Here is a 19384-nt window from a genome sequence, read left to right on the forward strand (position 1 = left end):
GCTGAAATTGTGACCCCGGGGCTTAGGGATTTTTTCAAAAAAATATTCTGTGCCGGTTAAGTTTTTGAGGGCTGATTTCTTGTCCTGTGATAAAAAGCCTTCTGTTTCCATCGCCACAGCTTTCAGGGGAGCATTTGCAACCGGTTGGCACCATTTTTGAGTGAACTGCCAAAAGTCAGATTTTTGCTGAAATTGTGACCCCGGGGCTTAGGGATTTTTCCAAAAAAATATTTTCTACCGGATAAGTTTTTGAGGGCTGATTTCTTGTCCTGTGATAAAAAGCCTTCTGTATCCATCGCCACAGCTTTCAGGGGAGCATTTGCAACCGGTTGGCACGATTTTTGAGTAACTGCCAAAAGTCAGATTTTTGCTGAAATTGTGACCCCGGGGCTTAGGGATTTTTTCAAAAAAATATTTTCTGCCGGTTAAGTTTCTAAGGGCTGATTTCTTGTTCTGTGATAAAAAGCCTTCTGTTTCGAGTGCCAAACCTTTCAGGTGTGCATTTGCAACCGGTTGGCACCATTTTTGAGTGAATTGCCAAAAGTCAGATTTTTGCTGAAATTGTGACCCCGGGGCTTAGGGATTTTTTCAAAAAAATATTCTGTGCCGGTTAAGTTTTTGAGGGCTGATTTCTTGTCCTGTGATGAAAAGCCTTCTGTTTCGAGTGCCAAACCTTTCAGGAGAGCATTTTCAAGCTTTTGGCACCATTTTGGGGGGAATTGCCAAAAGTCAGATTTTTGCTGAAATTCTGACCCCGGGGCTTAGGGATTTTTTCAAAAAAATATTTTGTGCCGGTTAAGTTTTTGAGGGCTGATTTCTTGTCCTGTGATAAAAGGCCTTCTCTTTCCATCGCCAAAGCTTTCAGGAGAGCATTTGCAACCGGTTGGCACCATTTTAGAGTGAATTGCCAAAAGTCAGATTTTTTCAAAAAAATATTTTCTGCCGGTTAAGTTTTTGAGGGCTGATTTCTTGTCCTGTGATGAAAGGCCTTCTGTTTCCATCGCCAAAGCTTTCAGGCTTTCATTTGCAACCGGTTGGCACTATTTTTGAGTGAATTGCCAAAAGTCAGATTTTTGCTGAAATTGTGACCCCAAGGGCTTAGGGATTTTTTCAAAAAAATATTTTCTCATTGTTAAGTTTTTGAGGGCTGATTTCTTGTCCTGTGATAAAAAGCCTTCTGTTTCGAGGGCCAAACCTTTCAAAGGAGCATTTTCAAGCTTTTGGCACCATTTTTGCTTGAACTGCCAAAAGTCAGATTTTTGCTGAAATTGTGACCCCGGGGCTTAGGGATTTTTTCAAAAAAATATTCTGTGCCGGTTAAGTTTTTGAGGGCTGATTTCTTGTCCTGTGATGAAAAGCCTTCTGTTTCGAGTGCCAAACCTTTCAGGAGAGCATTTTCAAGCTTTTGGCACCATTTTGGGGGGAATTGCCAAAAGTCAGATTTTTGCTGAAATTGTGACCCCGGGGCTTAGAGATTTTTTCAAAAAAAATATTTTCTGCCGGTTAAGTTTTTGAGGGCTGATTTCTTGTCCTGTGATAAAAAGCCTTCTGTTTCGAGTGCCAAACCTTTCAGGAGAGCATTTTCAAGCTTTTGGCACCATTTTTGAGTGAATTGCCAAAAGTCAGATTTTTGCTGAAATTGTGACCCCGGGGCTTAGGGAATTTTCAAAAAAATATTTTCTGCCGGTTAAGTTTTTGAGGGCTGATTTTTTGTCCTGTGATAAAAAGCCTTCTGTTTCCATCGCCAAAGCTTTCAGGGGAGCATTTGCAACCGGTTGGCACCATTTTTGAGTGAATTGCCGAAAGTCAGATTTTTGCTGAAATTCTGACCCCGGCCCTTAGGGATTTTTTCAAAAAAATATTTTCTGCCGGTTAAGATTTTGAGGGCTGATTTCTTGTCCTGTGATAAAAGGCCTTCTGTTTCCATCGCCAAAGCTTTCAGGGGAGCATTTGCAACCAGTTGGCACCATTTTTGAGTGAATTGCCGAAAGTCAGATTTTTGCTGAAATTGTGACCCCGGGGCTTAGGGATTTTATCAAAAAAAATATTTTCTGCCGGTTAAGTTTTTGAGGGCTGATTTCTTGTCCTGTGATGAAAGGCCTTCTGTTTCCATCGCCAAAGCTTTCAGGCTTTCATTTGCAACCAGTTGGCACCATTTTTAAGTGAATTGCCGAAAGTCAGATTTTTGCTGAAATTGTGACCCCGGGGCTTAGGGATTTTTTCAAAAAAATATTTTCTGCCGGTTAAGTTTTTGAGGGCTGATTTCTTGTCCTGTGATAAAAAGCCTTCTGTTTCGAGGGCCAAACCTTTCAAAGGAGCATTTTCAAGCTTTTGGCACCATTTTTGCTTGAACTGCCAAAAGTCAGATTTTTGCTGAAATTGTGACCCCGGGGCTTAGGGATTTTTTCAAAAAAATATTTTCTGCCGGTTAAGTTTTTGAGGGCTGATTTCTTGTCCTGTGATAAAAAGCCTTCTGTTTCGAGTGCCAAACCTTTCAGGAGAGCATTTTCAAGCTTTTGGCACCATTTTTGAGTGAATTGCCAAAAGTCAGATTTTTGCTGAAATTGTGACCCCGGGGCTTAGGGAATTTTCAAAAATATATTTTCTGCCGGTTAAGTTTTTGAGGGCTGATTTCTTGTCCTGTGATAAAAGGCCTTTGGTTTCTATCGCCAAACCTTTCAGGAGAGCATTTCCAACCGGTTGGAACCATTTTTGAGTGAATTGCCGAAAGTCAGATTTTTGCTGAAATTGTGACCCCGGGGCTTAGGGATTTTATCAAAAAAAATATTTTCTGCCGGTTAAGTTTTTGAGGGCTGATTTCTTGTCCTGTGATAAAAGGCCTTCTGTTTCCATCGCCAAACTTTCAGGGGAGCATTTGCAACCAGTTGGCACCATTTTTAAGTGAATGGCCGAAAGTCAGATTTTTGCTGAAATTGTGACCCCGGGGCTTAGGGATTTTTTCAAAAAAAAATATTTTCTGCCGGTTAAGTTTTTGAGGGCTGATTTCTTGTCCTGTGATAAAAGGCCTTCTGTTTCCATCGCCAAACTTTCGGGGGAGCATTTCCAACCGGTTCGCACCATTTTTAAGTGAATTGCCGAAAGTCAGATTTTTGCTGAAATTGTGACCCCGGGGCTTAGGGATTTTTTCAAAAAAATATTTTCTCCCGGTTAAGTTTTTGAGGGCTGATTTCTTGTCCTGTGATAAAAAGCCTTCTGTTTCGAGTGCCAAACTTGTCAGGGGAGCATTTGCAACCGGTTGGCACCATTTTTGAGTGAACTGCCAAAAGTCAGATTTTTGCTGAAATTGTGACCCCGGGGCTTAGGGATTTTTTCAAAAAAATATTTTCTGCCGGATAAGTTTTTGAGGGCTGATTTCTTGTCCTGTGATAAAAATCCTTCTGTTTTGAGTGCCAAACCTTTCAAAGGAGCATTTTCAAGCTTTTGGCACCATTTTTGCTTGAACTGCCAAAAGTCAGATGTTTGCTGAAATTGTGACCCCGGGGCTTAGGGATTTTTTCAAAAAAATATTTTCTGCCGGTTAAGTTTTTGAGGGCTGAATTCTTGTCCTGTGATAAAAAGCCTACTGTTTCGAGTGCCAAACATTTCAGGAGAGCATTTTCAAGCTTTTGGCACCATTTTTGAGTGAACTGCCAAAAGTCAGATTTTAGCTGAAATTGTGACCCCGGGGCTTAGGGATTTTTTCAAAAATATATTTTCTGCCGGTTAAGTTTTTGAGGGCTGATTTCTTGTCCTGTGATAAAAAGCCTTCTGTTTCCATCGCCAAAGCTTTCAGGCTTTCATTTGCAACCGGTTGGCACCATTTTTGCTTGAACTGCCAAAAGTCAGATGTTTGCTGAAATTGTGACCCCGGGGCTTAGGGATTTTGTCAAAAAAATATTTTCTGCCGATTAAGTTTTTGAGGGCTGAATTCTTGTCCTGTGATAAAAAGCCTTCTGTTTCGAGTGCCAAACATTTCAGGAGAGCATTTTCAAGCTTTTGTCACCATTTTTGAGTGAACTGCCAAAAGTCAGATTTTAGCTGAAATTGTGACCCCGGGGCTTAGGGATTTTTTCAAAAAAAATATTTTCTGCCGGTTAAGTTTTTGAGGGCTGATTTCTTGTCCTGTGATAAAAGGCCTTCTGTTTCCATCGCCAAACTTTCGGGGGAGCATTTGCAACCGGTTCGCACCATTTTTAAGTGAATTGCCGAAAGTCAGATTTTTGCTGAAATTGTGACCCCGGGGCTTAGGGATTTTTTCAAAAAAATATTTTCTGCCGGTTAAGTTTTTGAGGGCTGATTTCTTGTCCTGTGATAAAAATCCTTCTGTTTCGAGTGCCAAACTTGTCAAGGGAGCATTTGCAACCGGTTGGCACCATTTTTGAGTGAACTGCCAAAAGTCAGATTTTTGCTGAAATTGTGACCCCGGGGCTTAGGGATTTTTTCAAAAAAAATATTTCCTGCCGGTTAAGTTTTTGAGGGCTGATTTCTTGTCCTGTGATAAAAAGCCTTCTGTTTCGAGGGCCAAACCTTTCAAAGGAGCATTTGCAACAGGTTGGCACCATTTTTGAGTGAACTGCCAAAAGTCAGATTTTAGCTGAAATTGTGACCCTGGGGCTTAGAGATTTTTTCAAAAAAAATATTTTCTGCCGGTTAAGTTTTTGAGGGCTGATTTCTTGTCCTGTGATAAAAAGCCTTCTGTTTCGAGTGCTAAACTTGTCAGGGGAGCATTTGCAACCGGTTGGCACCATTTTTGAGTGAACTGCCAAAAGTCAGATTTTTGCTGAAATTGTGACCCCGGGGCTTAGGGGTTTTTTCAAAAAAATATTTTCTGCCGGTTAAGTTTTTGAGGGCTGATTTCTTGTCCTGTGATACAAAGCCTTCTGTTTCCATCGCCAAAGCTTTCAGCGGAGCATTTTCAAGCTTTTGGCACCATTTTTGAGTGAATTGCCAAAAGTCAGATTTTTGCTGAAATTCTGACCCCGGGGCTTAGGGATTTTTTCAAAAAAATATTTTCTGCCGGTTAAGTTTTTGAGGGCTGAATTCTTGTCCTGTGATAAAAAGCCTTCTGTTTCGAGTGCCAAACATTTCAGGAGAGCATTTTCAAGCTTTTGGCACCATTTTTGAGTGAACTGCCAAAAGTCAGATTTTAGCTGAAATTGTGACTCCGGGGCTTAGGGATTTTTTCAAAAAAATATTTTCTGCCGGTTAAGTTTTTGAGGGCTGATTTCTTGTCCTGTGATAAAGAGCCTTCTGTTTCCATCGCCAAAGCTTTCAGGGGAGCATTTGCAACCGGTTGGCACCATTTTTGAGTGAACTGCCAAAAGTCAGATTTTTGCTGAAATTGTGACCCCGGGGCTTAGGGATTTTTTCAAAAAAAATATTTTCTGCCGGTTAAGTTTTTGAGGGCTGATTTCTTGTCCTGTGATAAAAGGCCTTCTGTTTCCATCGCCAAACTTTCGGGGGAGCATTTGCAACCGGTTCGCACCATTTTTAAGTGAATTGCCGAAAGTCAGATTTTTGCTGAAATTGTGACCCCGGGGCTTAGGGATTTTTTCAAAAAAATATTTTCTGCCGGTTAAGTTTTTGAGGGCTGATTTCTTGTCCTGTGATAAAAATCCTTCTGTTTCGAGTGCCAAACTTGTCAAGGGAGCATTTGCAACCGGTTGGCACCATTTTTGAGTGAACTGCCAAAAGTCAGATTTTTGCTGAAATTGTGACCCCGGGGCTTAGGGATTTTTTCAAAAAAAATATTTCCTGCCGGTTAAGTTTTTGAGGGCTGATTTCTTGTCCTGTGATAAAAAGCCTTCTGTTTCGAGGGCCAAACCTTTCAAAGGAGCATTTGCAACAGGTTGGCACCATTTTTGAGTGAACTGCCAAAAGTCAGATTTTAGCTGAAATTGTGACCCTGGGGCTTAGAGATTTTTTCAAAAAAAATATTTTCTGCCGGTTAAGTTTTTGAGGGCTGATTTCTTGTCCTGTGATAAAAAGCCTTCTGTTTCGAGTGCTAAACTTGTCAGGGGAGCATTTGCAACCGGTTGGCACCATTTTTGAGTGAACTGCCAAAAGTCAGATTTTTGCTGAAATTGTGACCCCGGGGCTTAGGGGTTTTTTCAAAAAAATATTTTCTGCCGGTTAAGTTTTTGAGGGCTGATTTCTTGTCCTGTGATACAAAGCCTTCTGTTTCCATCGCCAAAGCTTTCAGCGGAGCATTTTCAAGCTTTTGGCACCATTTTTGAGTGAATTGCCAAAAGTCAGATTTTTGCTGAAATTCTGACCCCGGGGCTTAGGGATTTTTTCAAAAAAATATTTTCTGCCGGTTAAGTTTTTGAGGGCTGAATTCTTGTCCTGTGATAAAAAGCCTTCTGTTTCGAGTGCCAAACATTTCAGGAGAGCATTTTCAAGCTTTTGGCACCATTTTTGAGTGAACTGCCAAAAGTCAGATTTTAGCTGAAATTGTGACTCCGGGGCTTAGGGATTTTTTCAAAAAAATATTTTCTGCCGGTTAAGTTTTTGAGGGCTGATTTCTTGTCCTGTGATAAAGAGCCTTCTGTTTCCATCGCCAAAGCTTTCAGGGGAGCATTTGCAACCGGTTGGCACCATTTTTGAGTGAACTGCCAAAAGTCAGATTTTTGCTGAAATTGTGACCCCGGGGCTTAGGGATTTTTTCAAAAAAATATTTCCTTTCGGATAAGTTTTTGAGGGCTGATTTCTTGTCCTGTGATAAAAATCCTTCTGTTTTGAGTGCCAAACCTTTCAGGGGAGCATTTTCAAGCTTTTGGCACCATTTTTGAGTGAATTGCCAAAAGTCAGATTTTTGCTGAAATTGTGACCCCGGGGCTTAGGGATTTTTTCAAAAAAATATTTTCTCACTGTTAAGTTTTTGAGGGCTGAATTCTTGTCCTGTGATAAAAAGCCTTCTGTTTCGAGTGCCAAACCTTTCAGGAGAGCATTTTCAAGCTTTTGGCACCATTTTTGAGTGAATTGCCAAAAGTCAGATTTTTGCTGAAATTGTGACCCCGGGGCTTAGAGATTTTTTCAAAAAATATTTTCTGCCGGTTAAGTTTTTGAGGGCTGATTTCTTGTCCTGTGATAAAAAGCCTTCTGTTTCCATCGCCAAACTTGTCAGGGGAGCATTTGCAACCGGTTGGCACCATTTTTGAGTGAACTGCCAAAAGTCAGATTTTTGCTGAAATTGTGACCCCGGGGCTTAGGGATTTTTTGAAAAAAATATTTTCTGCCGGTTAAGTTTTTGAGGGCTGAATTCTTGTCCTGTGATAAAAAAACCTTCTGTTTCGAGTGCCAAACATTTCAGGAGAGCATTTTCAAGCTTTTGGCACCATTTTTGAGTGAACTGCCAAAAGTCAGATTTTAGCTGAAATTGTGACCCCGGGGCTTAGGGATTTTGTCAAAAAAATATTTTCTGCCGGTTAAGTTTTTGAGGGCTGAATTCTTGTCCTGTGATAAAAAGCCTTCTGTTTCGAGTGCCAAACATTTCAGGAGAGCATTTTCAAGCTTTGGGCACCATTTTTGAGTGAACTGCCAAAAGTCAGATTTTAGCTGAAATTGTGACCCCGGGGTTTAGGTATTTTTTCAAAAAAATATTTTCTGCCGGTTAAGTTTTTGGGGCTGATTTCTTGTCCTGTGATAAAAAGCCTTCTGTTTCGAGTGCCAAACCTTTCAGGAGAGCATTTTCAAGCTTTTGGCACCATTTTTGAGTGAATTGCCAAAAGTCAGATTTTTGCTGAAATTGTGACCCCGGGGCTTAGGGATTTTTTCAAAAAAATATTTTCTGCCGGTTAAGTTTTTGAGGGCTGATTTCTTGTCCTGTGATAGAAAGCCTTCTGTTTCGAGTGCCAAACTTGTCAGGGGAGCATTTGCAACCGGTTGGCACCATTTTTGAGTGAACTGCCAAAAGTCAGATTTTTGCTGAAATTGTGACCCTGGGCCTTAGGGATTTTTTCAAAAAAATATTTTCTTCTGGTTAAGTTTTTGAGGGCTGATTTCTTGTCCTGTGATAAAAAGCCTTCTGTTTCCATCGCCAAAGCTTTCAGGGGAGCATTTGCAACCGGTTGGCACCATTTTTGAGTCAACTGCCAAAAGTCAGATTTTTGCTGAAATTGTGACCTTAGGGATTAGGGATTTTTTCAAAAAAATATTTCCTGCCGGATAAGTTTTTGAGGGCTGATTTCTTGTCCTGTGATAAAAATCCTTCTGTTTTGAGTGCCAAACCTTTCAGGGGAGCATTTTCAAGCTTTTGGCACCATTTTTGAGTGAATTGCCAAAAGTCAGATTTTTGCTGAAATTGTGACCCCGGGGCTTAGGGATTTTTTCAAAAAAATATTTTCTGCCGGTTAAGTTTTTGAGGGCTGAATTCTTGTCCTGTGATAAAAAGCCTTCTGTTTCCATCGCCAAAGCTTTCAGGGGAGCATTTGCAACCGGTTGGCACCATTTTTGAGTGAACTGCCAAAAGTCAGATTTTTGCTGAAATTGTGACCCCGGGGCTTAGGGATTTTTTCAAAAAAATATTTTCTGCCGGTTAAGTTTTTGAGGGCTGAATTCTTGTCCTGTGATAAAAAGCCTTCTGTTTCGAGTGCCAAACATTTCAGGAGAGCATTTTCAAGCTTTTGGCACCATTTTTGAGTGAACTGCCAAAAGTCAGATTTTAGCTGAAATTGTGACCCCGGGGTTTAGGTATTTTTTCAAAAAAATATTTTCTGCCGGTTAAGTTTTTGGGGCTGATTTCTTGTCCTGTGATAAAAAGCCTTCTGTTTCGAGTGCCAAACCTTTCAGGAGAGCATTTTCAAGCTTTTGGCACCATTTTTGAGTGAATTGCCAAAAGTCAGATTTTTGCTGAAATTGTGACCCCGGGGCTTAGGGATTTTTTCAAAAAAATATTTTCTGCCGGTTAAGTTTTTGAGGGCTGATTTCTTGTCCTGTGATAGAAAGCCTTCTGTTTCCATCGCCAAAGCTTTCAGGGGAGCATTTGCAACCGGTTGGCACCATTTTTGAGTGAACTGCCAAAAGTCAGATTTTTGCTGAAATTGTGACCTTAGGGATTAGGGATTTTTTCAAAAAAATATTTTCTCACGGTTAAGTTTTTGAGGGCTGATTTCTTGTCCTGTGATAAAAATCCTTCTGTTTTGAGTGCCAAACCTTTCAGGGGAGCATTTTCAAGCTTTTGGCACCATTTTTGAGTGAATTGCCAAAAGTCAGATTTTTGCTGAAATTGTGACCCCGGGGCTTAGGGATTTTTTCAAAAAAATATTTTCTGCCGGTTAAGTTTTTGAGGGCTGATTTCTTGTCCTGTGATAAAAAGCCTTCTGTTTCGAGTGCCAAACATTTCAGGATAGCATTTTCAAGCTTTTGGCACCATTTTTGAGTGAACTGCCAAAAGTCAGATTTTTGCTGAAAATGTGACCTTAGGGATTATGGATTTTTTCAAAAAAATATTTCCTGCCGGATAAGTTTTTGAGGGCTGATTTCTTGTCCTGTGATAAAAATCCTTCTGTTTTGAGTGCCAAACCTTTCAGGGGAGCATTTTCAAGCTTTTGGCACCATTTTTGAGTGAACTGCCAAAAGTCAGATTTTTTCTGAAATTGTGACCCCGGGGCTTAGGGATTTTTTCAAAAAAATATTTTCTGCCGGTTAAGTTTTTGAGGGCTGAATTCTTGTCCTGTGATAAAAAGCCTTCTGTTTCCATCGCCAAAGCTTTCAGGGGAGCATTTGCAACCGGTTGGCACCATTTTTGAGTGAACTGCCAAAAGTCAGATTTTTGCTGAAATTGTGACCCCGGGGCTTAGGGATTTTTTCAAAAAAATATTTTCTGCCGGTTAAGTTTTTGAGGGCTGATTTCTTGTCCTGTGATAAAAAGCCTTCTGTTTCCATCGCCAAAGCTTTCAGGGGAGCATTTGCAACCGGTTGGCACCATTTTTGAGTGAACTGCCAAAAGTCAGATTTTTTCTGAAATTGTGACCCCGGGGCTTAGGGATTTTTTCAAAAAAATATTTTCTGCCGGATAAGTTTTTGAGGGCTGATTTCTTGTCCTGTGATAAAAATCCGTCAGTTTTGTGTGCCAAACTTTCAGGGGAGTATTTTCAAGCTTTTGGCACCATTTTTGAGTGAATTGCCAAAAGTCAGATTTTTGCTGAAATTGTGACCCCGGGGCTTAGGGATTTTTTCAAAAAAATATTTTCTCACTGTTAAGTTTTTGAGGGCTGATTTCTTGTCCTGTGATAAAAAGCCTTCTGTTTCGAGGGCCAAACCTTTCAGGAGAGCATTTTCAAGCTTTTGGCACCATTTTGGGGGGAATTGCCAAAAGTCAGATTTTTGCTGAAATTCTGACCCCGGGGCTCAGGGTTTTTTTCAAAAAAATATTTTGTGCCGGTTAAGTTTTTGAGGGCTGATTTCTTGTCCTGTGATAAAAGGCCTTCTCTTTCCATCGCCAAAGCTTTCAGGAGAGCATTTGCAACCGGTTGGCACCATTTTAGAGTGAATTGCCAAAAGTCAGATTTTTTCAAAAAAATATTTTTTGCCGGTTAAGTTTTTGAGGGCTGATTTCTTCTCCTGTGATGAAAGGCCTTCTGTTTCCATCGCCAAAGCTTTCAGGCTTTCATTTGCAACCGGTTGGCACCATTTTTGAGTGAATTGCTAAAAGTCAGATTTTTGCTGAAATTGTGACCCCGGGGCTTAGGGATTTTTTCAAAAAAATATTTTCTCACGGTTAAGTTTTTGAGGGCTGATTTCTTGTCCTGTGATAAAAAGCCTTCTGTTTCGAGGGCCAAACCTTTCAAAGGAGCATTTTCAAGCTTTTGGCACCATTTTTGCTTGAACTGCCAAAAGTCAGATGTTTGCTGAAATTGTGACCCCGGGGCTTAGGGATTTTTTCAAAAAAATATTTTCTCACGGTTAAGTTTTTGAGGGCTGAATTCTTGTCCTGTGATAAAAAGCCTTCTGTTTCGAGTGCCAAACATTTCAGGAGAGCATTTTCAAGCTTTTGGTACCATTTTTGAGTGAACTGCCAAACGTTAGATTTTAGCTGAAATTGTGACCCCGGGGCTTAGGGATTTTTTCAAAAAAATATTTTCTGCCGGTTAGGTTTTTGAGGGCTGATTTCTTGTCCTGTGATAAAAAGCCTTCTGTTTCGAGTGCCAAACCTTTCAGGAGAGCATTTGCAACCGGTTGGCACCATTTTTGAGTGAATTGCCAAAAGTCAGATTTTTGCTGAAATTGTGACCCCGGGGCTTAGGGATTTTTTCAAAAAAAATATTTTCTGCCGGTTAAGTTTTTGAGGGCTGATTTCTTGTCCTGCGATAAAAGGCCTTCTGTTTCCATAGCCAAACTTTCAGGGGAGCATTTGCAACCAGTTGGCACCATTTATAAGTGAATTGCCGAAAGTCAGATTTTTGCTGAAATTGTGACCCTGGGGCTTAGGGATTTTTTCAAAAAAAATATTTTCTGCCGGTTAAGTTTTTGAGGGCTGATTTCTTGTCCTGTGATAAAAAGCCTTCTGTTTCCATCGCCAAAGCTTTCAGGGGAGCATTTGCAACCGGTTGGCACCATTTTTGAGTGAACTGCCAAAAGTCAGATGTTTGCTGAAATTGTGACCCCGGGGCTTAGGGATTTTTTTTAAAAAAAAATTTCTGCCGGTTAAGTTTTTGAGGGCTGATTTCTTGTCCTGTGATAAAAGGCCTTCTGTTTCCATCGCCAAACTTTCGGGGGAGCATTTGCAACCGGTTGACACCATTTTTGAGTGAACTGCCAAAAGTCAGATTTTAGCTGAAATTGTGACCCCGGGGCTTAGAGATTTTTTCAGAAAAATATATTTTCTGCCGGTTAAGTTTTTGAGGGCTGATTTCTTGTCCTGTGATAAAAAGCCTTCTGTTTCGAGTGCCAAACTTGTCAGGGGAGCATTTGCAACCGGTTGGCACCATTTTTGAGTGAACTGCCAAAAGTCAGATTTTTGCTGAAATTGTGACCCCAGGGCTTAGGGATTTTTTCAAAAAAATATTTTCTGCCGGATAAGTTTTTGAGGGCTGATTTCTTGTCCTGTGATAAAAATCCTTCTGTTTTGAGTGCCAAACCTTTCAGGGGAGCATTTTCAAGCTTTTGGCACCATTTTTGAGTGAATTGCCAAAAGTCAGATTTTTGCTGAAATTGTGACCCTGGGGCTTAGGGATTTTGTCAAAAAAATATTGTCTGCCGGATAAGTTTTTGAGGGCTGATTTCTTGTCCTGTGATAAAAAGCCTTCTGTTTCGAGGGCCAAACCTTTCAAAGGAGCATTTTCAAGCTTTTGGCACCATTTTTGCTTGAACTGCCAAAAGTCAGATGTTTGCTGAAATTGTGACCCCGGGGCTTAGGGATTTTTTCAAAAAAATATTTTCTGCCGGTTAAGTTTTTGAGGGCTGAATTCTTGTCCTGTGATAAAAAGCCTACTGTTTCGAGTGCCAAACATTTCAGGAGAGCATTTTCAAGCTTTTGGCACCATTTTTGAGTGAACTGCCAAAAGTCAGGTTTTAGCTGAAATTGTGACCCCGGGGCTTAGGGATTTTTTCAAAAATATATTTTCTGCCGGTTAAGTTTTTGAGGGCTGATTTCTTGTCCTGTGATAAAAAGCCTTCTGTTTCCATCGCCAAAGCTTTCAGGAGAGCATTTGCAACCGGTTGGCACCATTTTTGCTTGAACTGCCAAAAGTCAGATGTTTGCTGAAATTGTGACCCCGGGGCTTAGGGATTTTGTCAAAAAAATATTTTCTGCCGGTTAAGTTTTTGAGGGCTGAATTCTTGTCCTGTGATGAAAAGCCTTCTGCTTCGAGTGCCAAACATTTCAGGAGAGCATTTTCAAGCTTTTGGCACCATTTTTGAGTGAACTGCCGAAAGTCAGATTTTTGCTGAAATTGTGACCCCGGGGCTTAGGGATTTTATCAAAAAAAATATTTTCTGCCGGTTAAGTTTTTGAGGGCTGATTTCTTGTCCTGTGATAAAAGGCCTTCTGTTTCCATCGCCAAACTTTCAGGGGAGCATTTGCAACCAGTTGGCACCATTTTTAAGTGAATGGCCGAAAGTCAGATTTTTGCTGAAATTGTGACCCCGGGGCTTAGGGATTTTTTCAAAAAAAATATTTTCTGCCGGTTAAGTTTTTGAGGGCTGATTTCTTGTCCTGTGATAAAAGGCCTTCTGTTTCCATCGCCAAACTTTCGGGGGAGCATTTCCAACCGGTTCGCACCATTTTTAAGTGAATTGCCGAAAGTCAGATTTTTGCTGAAATTGTGACCCCGGGGCTTAGGGATTTTTTCAAAAAAATATTTTCTGCCGGTTAAGTTTTTGAGGGCTGATTTCTTGTCCTGTGATAAAAAGCCTTCTGTTTCGAGTGCCAAACTTGTCAGGGGAGCATTTGCAACCGGTTGGCACCATTTTTGAGTGAACTGCCAAAAGTCAGATTTTTGCTGAAATTGTGACCCCGGGGCTTAGGGATTTTTTCAAAAAAATATTTTCTGCCGGATAAGTTTTTGAGGGCTGATTTCTTGTCCTGTGATAAAAATCCTTCTGTTTTGAGTGCCAAACCTTTCAAAGGAGCATTTTCAAGCTTTTGGCACCATTTTTGCTTGAACTGCCAAAAGTCAGATGTTTGCTGAAATTGTGACCCCGGGGCTTAGGGATTTTTTCAAAAAAATATTTTCTGCCGGTTAAGTTTTTGAGGGCTGAATTCTTGTCCTGTGATAAAAAGCCTACTGTTTCGAGTGCCAAACATTTCAGGAGAGCATTTTCAAGCTTTTGGCACCATTTTTGAGTGAACTGCCAAAAGTCAGATTTTAGCTGAAATTGTGACCCCGGGGCTTAGGGATTTTTTCAAAAATATATTTTCTGCCGGTTAAGTTTTTGAGGGCTGATTTCTTGTCCTGTGATAAAAAGCCTTTTGTTTCCATCGCCAAAGCTTTCAGGAGAGCATTTGCAACCGGTTGGCACCATTTTTGCTTGAACTGCCAAAAGTCAGATGTTTGCTGAAATTGTGACCCCGGGGCTTAGGGATTTTGTCAAAAAAATATTTTCTGCCGGTTAAGTTTTTGAGGGCTGAATTCTTGTCCTGTGATAAAAAGCCTTCTGTTTCGAGTGCCAAACATTTCAGGAGAGCATTTTCAAGCTTTTGGCACCATTTTTGAGTGAACTGCCAAAAGTCAGATTTTAGCTGAAATTGTGACCCCGGGGCTTAGGGATTTTTTCAAAAAAAATATTTTCTGCCGGTTAAGTTTTTGAGGGCTGATTTCTTGTCCTGTGATAAAAGGCCTTCTGTTTCCATCGCCAAACTTTCGGGGGAGCATTCGCAACCGGTTCGCACCATTTTTAAGTGAATTGCCGAAAGTCAGATTTTTGCTGATATTGTGACCCCGGGGCTTAGGGATTTTTTCAAAAAAAATATTTCCTGCCGGTTAAGTTTTTGAGGGCTGATTTCTTGTCCTGTGATAAAAAGCCTTCTGTTTCGAGGGCCAAACCTTTCAAAGGAGCATTTGCAACAGGTTGGCACCATTTTTGAGTGAACTGCCAAAAGTCAGATTTTAGCTGAAATTGTGACCCTGGGGCTTAGAGATTTTTTCAAAAAAAATATTTTCTGCCGGTTAAGTTTTTGAGGGCTGATTTCTTGTCCTGTGATAAAAAGCCTTCTGTTTCGAGTGCTAAACTTGTCAGGGGAGCATTTGCAACCGGTTGGCACCATTTTTGAGTGAACTGCCAAAAGTCAGATTTTTGCTGAAATTGTGACCCCGGGGCTTAGGGGTTTTTTCAAAAAAATATTTTCTGCCGGTTAAGTTTTTGAGGGCTGATTTCTTGTCCTGTGATACAAAGCCTTCTGTTTCCATCGCCAAAGCTTTCAGCGGAGCATTTTCAAGCTTTTGGCACCATTTTTGAGTGAATTGCCAAAAGTCAGAATTTTGCTGAAATTCTGACCCCGGGGCTTAGGGATTTTTTCAAAAAAATATTTTCTGCCGGTTAAGTTTTTGAGGGCTGAATTCTTGTCCTGTGATAAAAAGCCTTCTGTTTCGAGTGCCAAACATTTCAGGAGAGCATTTTCAAGCTTTTGGCACCATTTTTGAGTGAACTGCCAAAAGTGAGATTTTAGCTGAAATTGTGACTCCGGGGCTTAGGGATTTTTTCAAAAAAATATTTTCTACCGGTTAAGTTTTTGAGGGCTGATTTCTTGTCCTGTGATAAAAAGCCTTCTGTTTCCATCGCCAAAGCTTTCAGGGGAGCATTTGCAACCGGTTGGCACCATTTTTGAGTGAACTGCCAAAAGTCAGATTTTTGCTGAAATTGTGACCCCGGGGCTTAGGGATTTTTTCAAAAAAATATTTCCTTTCGGATAAGTTTTTGAGGGCTGATTTCTTGTCCTGTGATAAAAATCCTTCTGTTTTGAGTGCCAAACCTTTCAGGGGAGCATTTTCAAGCTTTTGGCACCATTTTTGAGTGAATTGCCAAAAGTCAGATTTTTGCTGAAATTGTGACCCCGGGGCTTAGGGATTTTTTCAAAAAAATATTTTCTCACGGTTAAGTTTTTGAGGGCTGAATTCTTGTCCTGTGATAAAAAGCCTTCTGTTTCGAGTGCCAAACCTTTCAGGAGAGCATTTTCAAGCTTTTGGCACCATTTTTGAGTGAATTGCCAAAAGTCAGATTTTTGCTGAAATTGTGACCCCGGGGCTTAGAGATTTTTTCAAAAAATATTTTCTGCCGGTTAAGTTTTTGAGGGCTGATTTCTTGTCCTGTGATAAAAAGCCTTCTGTTTCGATCGCCAAACTTGTCAGGGGAGCATTTGCAACCGGTTGGCACCATTTTTGAGTGAACTGCCAAAAGTCAGATTTTTGCTGAAATTGTGACCCCAGGGCTTAGGGATTTTTTCAAAAAAATATTTCCTGCCGGTTAAGTTTTTGAGGGCTGATTTCTTGTCCTGTGATAAAAATCCTTCTGTTTTGAGTGCCAAACCTTTCAGGGGAGCATTTTCAAGCTTTTGGCACCATTTTTGAGTGAATTGCCAAAAGTCAGATTTTTGCTGAAATTGTGACCCCGGGGCTTAGGGATTTTTTCAAAAAAATAATTTCTCACGGTTAAGTTTTTGAGGGCTGATTTCTTGTCCTGTGATAAAAAGCCTTCTGTTTCGAGGGCCAAACCTTTCAAAGGAGCATTTTCAAGCTTTTGGCACCATTTTTGCTTGAACTGCCAAAAGTCAGATGTTTGCTGAAATTGTGACCCCAGGGCTTAGGGATTTTTTGAAAAAAATATTTTCTGCCGGTTAAGTTTTTGAGGGCTGAATTCTTGTCCTGTGATAAAAAAACCTTCTGTTTCGAGTGCCAAACATTTCAGGGGAGCATTTTCAAGCTTTTGGCACCATTTTTGAGTGAACTGCCAAAAGTCAGATTTTAGCTGAAATTGTGACCCCGGGGCTTAGGGATTTTTTCAAAAAAATATTTTCTGCCGGTTAAGTTTTTGAGGGCTGAATTCTTGTCCTGTGATAAAAAGCCTTCTGTTTCCATCGCCAAAGCTTTCAGGGGAGCATTTGCAACCGGTTGGCACCATTTTTGAGTGAACTGCCAAAAGTCAGATTTTTGCTGAAATTGTGACCCCGGGGCTTAGGGATTTTTTCAAAAAAATATTTTCTGCCGGTTAAGTTTTTGAGGGCTGAATTCTTGTCCTGTGATAAAAAGCCTTCTGTTTCGAGTGCCAAACATTTCAGGAGAGCATTTTCAAGCTTTTGGCACCATTTTTGAGTGAACTGCCAAAAGTCAGATTTTAGCTGAAATTGTGACCCCGGGGTTTAGGTATTTTTTCAAAAAAATATTTTCTGCCGGTTAAGTTTTTGGGGCTGATTTCTTGTCCTGTGATAAAAAGCCTTCTGTTTCGAGTGCCAAACCTTTCAGGAGAGCATTTTCAAGCTTTTGGCACCATTTTTGAGTGAATTGCCAAAAGTCAGATTTTTGCTGAAATTGTGACCCCGGGGCTTAGGGATTTTTTCAAAAAAATATTTTCTGCCGGTTAAGTTTTTGAGGGCTGATTTCTTGTCCTGTGATAGAAAGCCTTCTGTTTCGAGTGCCAAACTTGTCAGGGGAGCATTTGCAACCGGTTGGCACCATTTTTGAGTGAACTGCCAAAAGTCAGATTTTTGCTGAAATTGTGACCCCGGGGCTTAGGGATTTTTTCAAAAAAATATTTTCTTCTGGTTAAGTTTTTGAGGGCTGATTTCTTGTCCTGTGATAAAAAGCCTTCTGTTTCCCTCGCCAAAGCTTTCAGGGGAGTATTTGCAACCGGTTGGCACCATTTTTGAGTCAACTGCCAAAAGTCAGATTTTTGCTGAAATTGTGACCTTAGGGATTAGGGATTTTTTCAAAAAAATATTTCCTGCCGGATAAGTTTTTGAGGGCTGATTTCTTGTCCTGTGATAAAAAGCCTTCTGTTTTGAGTGCCAAACCTTTCAGGGGAGCATTTTCAAGCTTTTGGCACCATTTTTGAGTGAACTGCCAAAAGTCATATTTTAGCTGAAATTGTGACCCCGGGGCTTAGGGATTTTTTCAAAAAAATATTTTCTGCCGGATAAGTTTTTGAGGGCTGATTTCTTGTCCTGTGATAAAAATCCGTCAGTTTTGTTTGCCAAACCTTTCAGGGGAGTATTTTCAAGCATTTGGCACCATTTTTGAGTGAATTGCCAAAAGTCAGATTTTTGCTGAAATTGTGACCCCGGGGCTTAGGGATTTTTTCAAAAAAATATTTTCTCACTGTTAAGTTTTTGAGGGCTGATTTCTTGTCCTGTGATAAAAGGCCTTCTCTTTCCATCGCCAAAGCTTTCAGGAGAGCATTTGCAACCGGTTGGCACCATTTTAGAGTGAATTGCCAAAAGTCAGATTTTTTCAAAAAAATATTTTTTGCCGGTTAAGTTTTTGAGGGCTGATTTCTTGTCCTGTGATGAAAGGCCTTCTGTTTCCATCGCCAAAGCTTTCAGGCTTTCATTTGCAACCGGTTGGCACCATTTTTGAGTGAATTGCTAAAAGTCAGATTTTTGCTGAAATTGTGACCCCGGGGCTTAGGGATTTTTTCAAAAAAATATTTTCTCACGGTTAAGTTTTTGAGGGCTGATTTCTTGTCCTGTGATAAAAAGCCTTCTGTTTCGAGGGCCAAACCTTTCAAAGGAGCATTTTCAAGCTTTTGGCACCATTTTTGCTTGAACTGCCAAAAGTCAGATGTTTGCTGAAATTGTGACCCCGGGGCTTAGGGATTTTTTCAAAAAAATATTTTCTCACGGTTAAGTTTTTGAGGGCTGAATTCTTGTCCTGTGATAAAAAGCCTTCTGTTTCGAGTGCCAAACATTTCAGGAGAGCATTTTCAAGCTTTTGGTACCATTTTTGAGTGAACTGCCAAACGTTAGATTTTAGCTGAAATTGTGACCCCGGGGCTTAGGGATTTTTTCAAAAAAATATTTTCTGCCGGTTAGGTTTTTGAGGGCTGATTTCTTGTCCTGTGATAAAAAGCCTTCTGTTTCGAGTGCCAAACCTTTCAGGAGAGCATTTGCAACCGGTTGGCACCATTTTTGAGTGAATTGCCAAAAGTCAGATTTTTGCTGAAATTGTGACCCCGGGGCTTAGGGATTTTTTCAAAAAAAATATTTTCTGCCGGTTAAGTTTTTGAGGGCTGATTTCTTGTCCTGTGATAAAAGGCCTTCTGTTTCCATAGCCAAACTTTCAGGGGAGCATTTGCAACCAGTTGGCACCATTTATAAGTGAATTGCCGAAAGTCAGATTTTTGCTGAAATTGTGACCCTGGGGCTTAGGGATTTTTTCAAAAAAAATATTTTCTGCCGGTTAAGTTTTTGAGGGCTGATTTCTTGTCCTGTGATAAAAAGCCTTCTGTTTCCATCGCCAAAGCTTTCAGGGGAGCATTTGCAACCGGTTGGCACCATTTTTGAGTGAACTGCCAAAAGTCAGATGTTTGCTGAAATTGTGACCCCGGGGCTTAGGGATTTTTTTTAAAAAAAAATTTCTGCCGGTTAAGTTTTTGAGGGCTGATTTCTTGTCCTGTGATAAAAGGCCTTCTGTTTCCATCGCCAAACTTTCGGGGGAGCATTTGCAACCGGTTGACACCATTTTTGAGTGAACTGCCAAAAGTCAGATGTTAGCTGAAATTGTGACCCCGGGGCTTAGAGATTTTTTCAGAAAAATATATTTTCTGCCGGTTAAGTTTTTGAGGGCTGATTTCTTGTCCTGTGATAAAAAGCCTTCTGTTTCGAGTGCCAAACTTGTCAGGGGAGCATTTGCAACCGGTTGGCACCATTTTTGAGTGAACTGCCAAAAGTCAGATTTTTGCTGAAATTGTGACCCCAGGGCTTAGGGATTTTTTCAAAAAAATATTTTCTGCC

This window comes from Podarcis muralis, chromosome 12 (assembly GCF_964188315.1).
Source record: "Podarcis muralis chromosome 12, rPodMur119.hap1.1, whole genome shotgun sequence".
In the NCBI taxonomy this organism is placed as follows: domain Eukaryota; kingdom Metazoa; phylum Chordata; class Lepidosauria; order Squamata; family Lacertidae; genus Podarcis; species Podarcis muralis.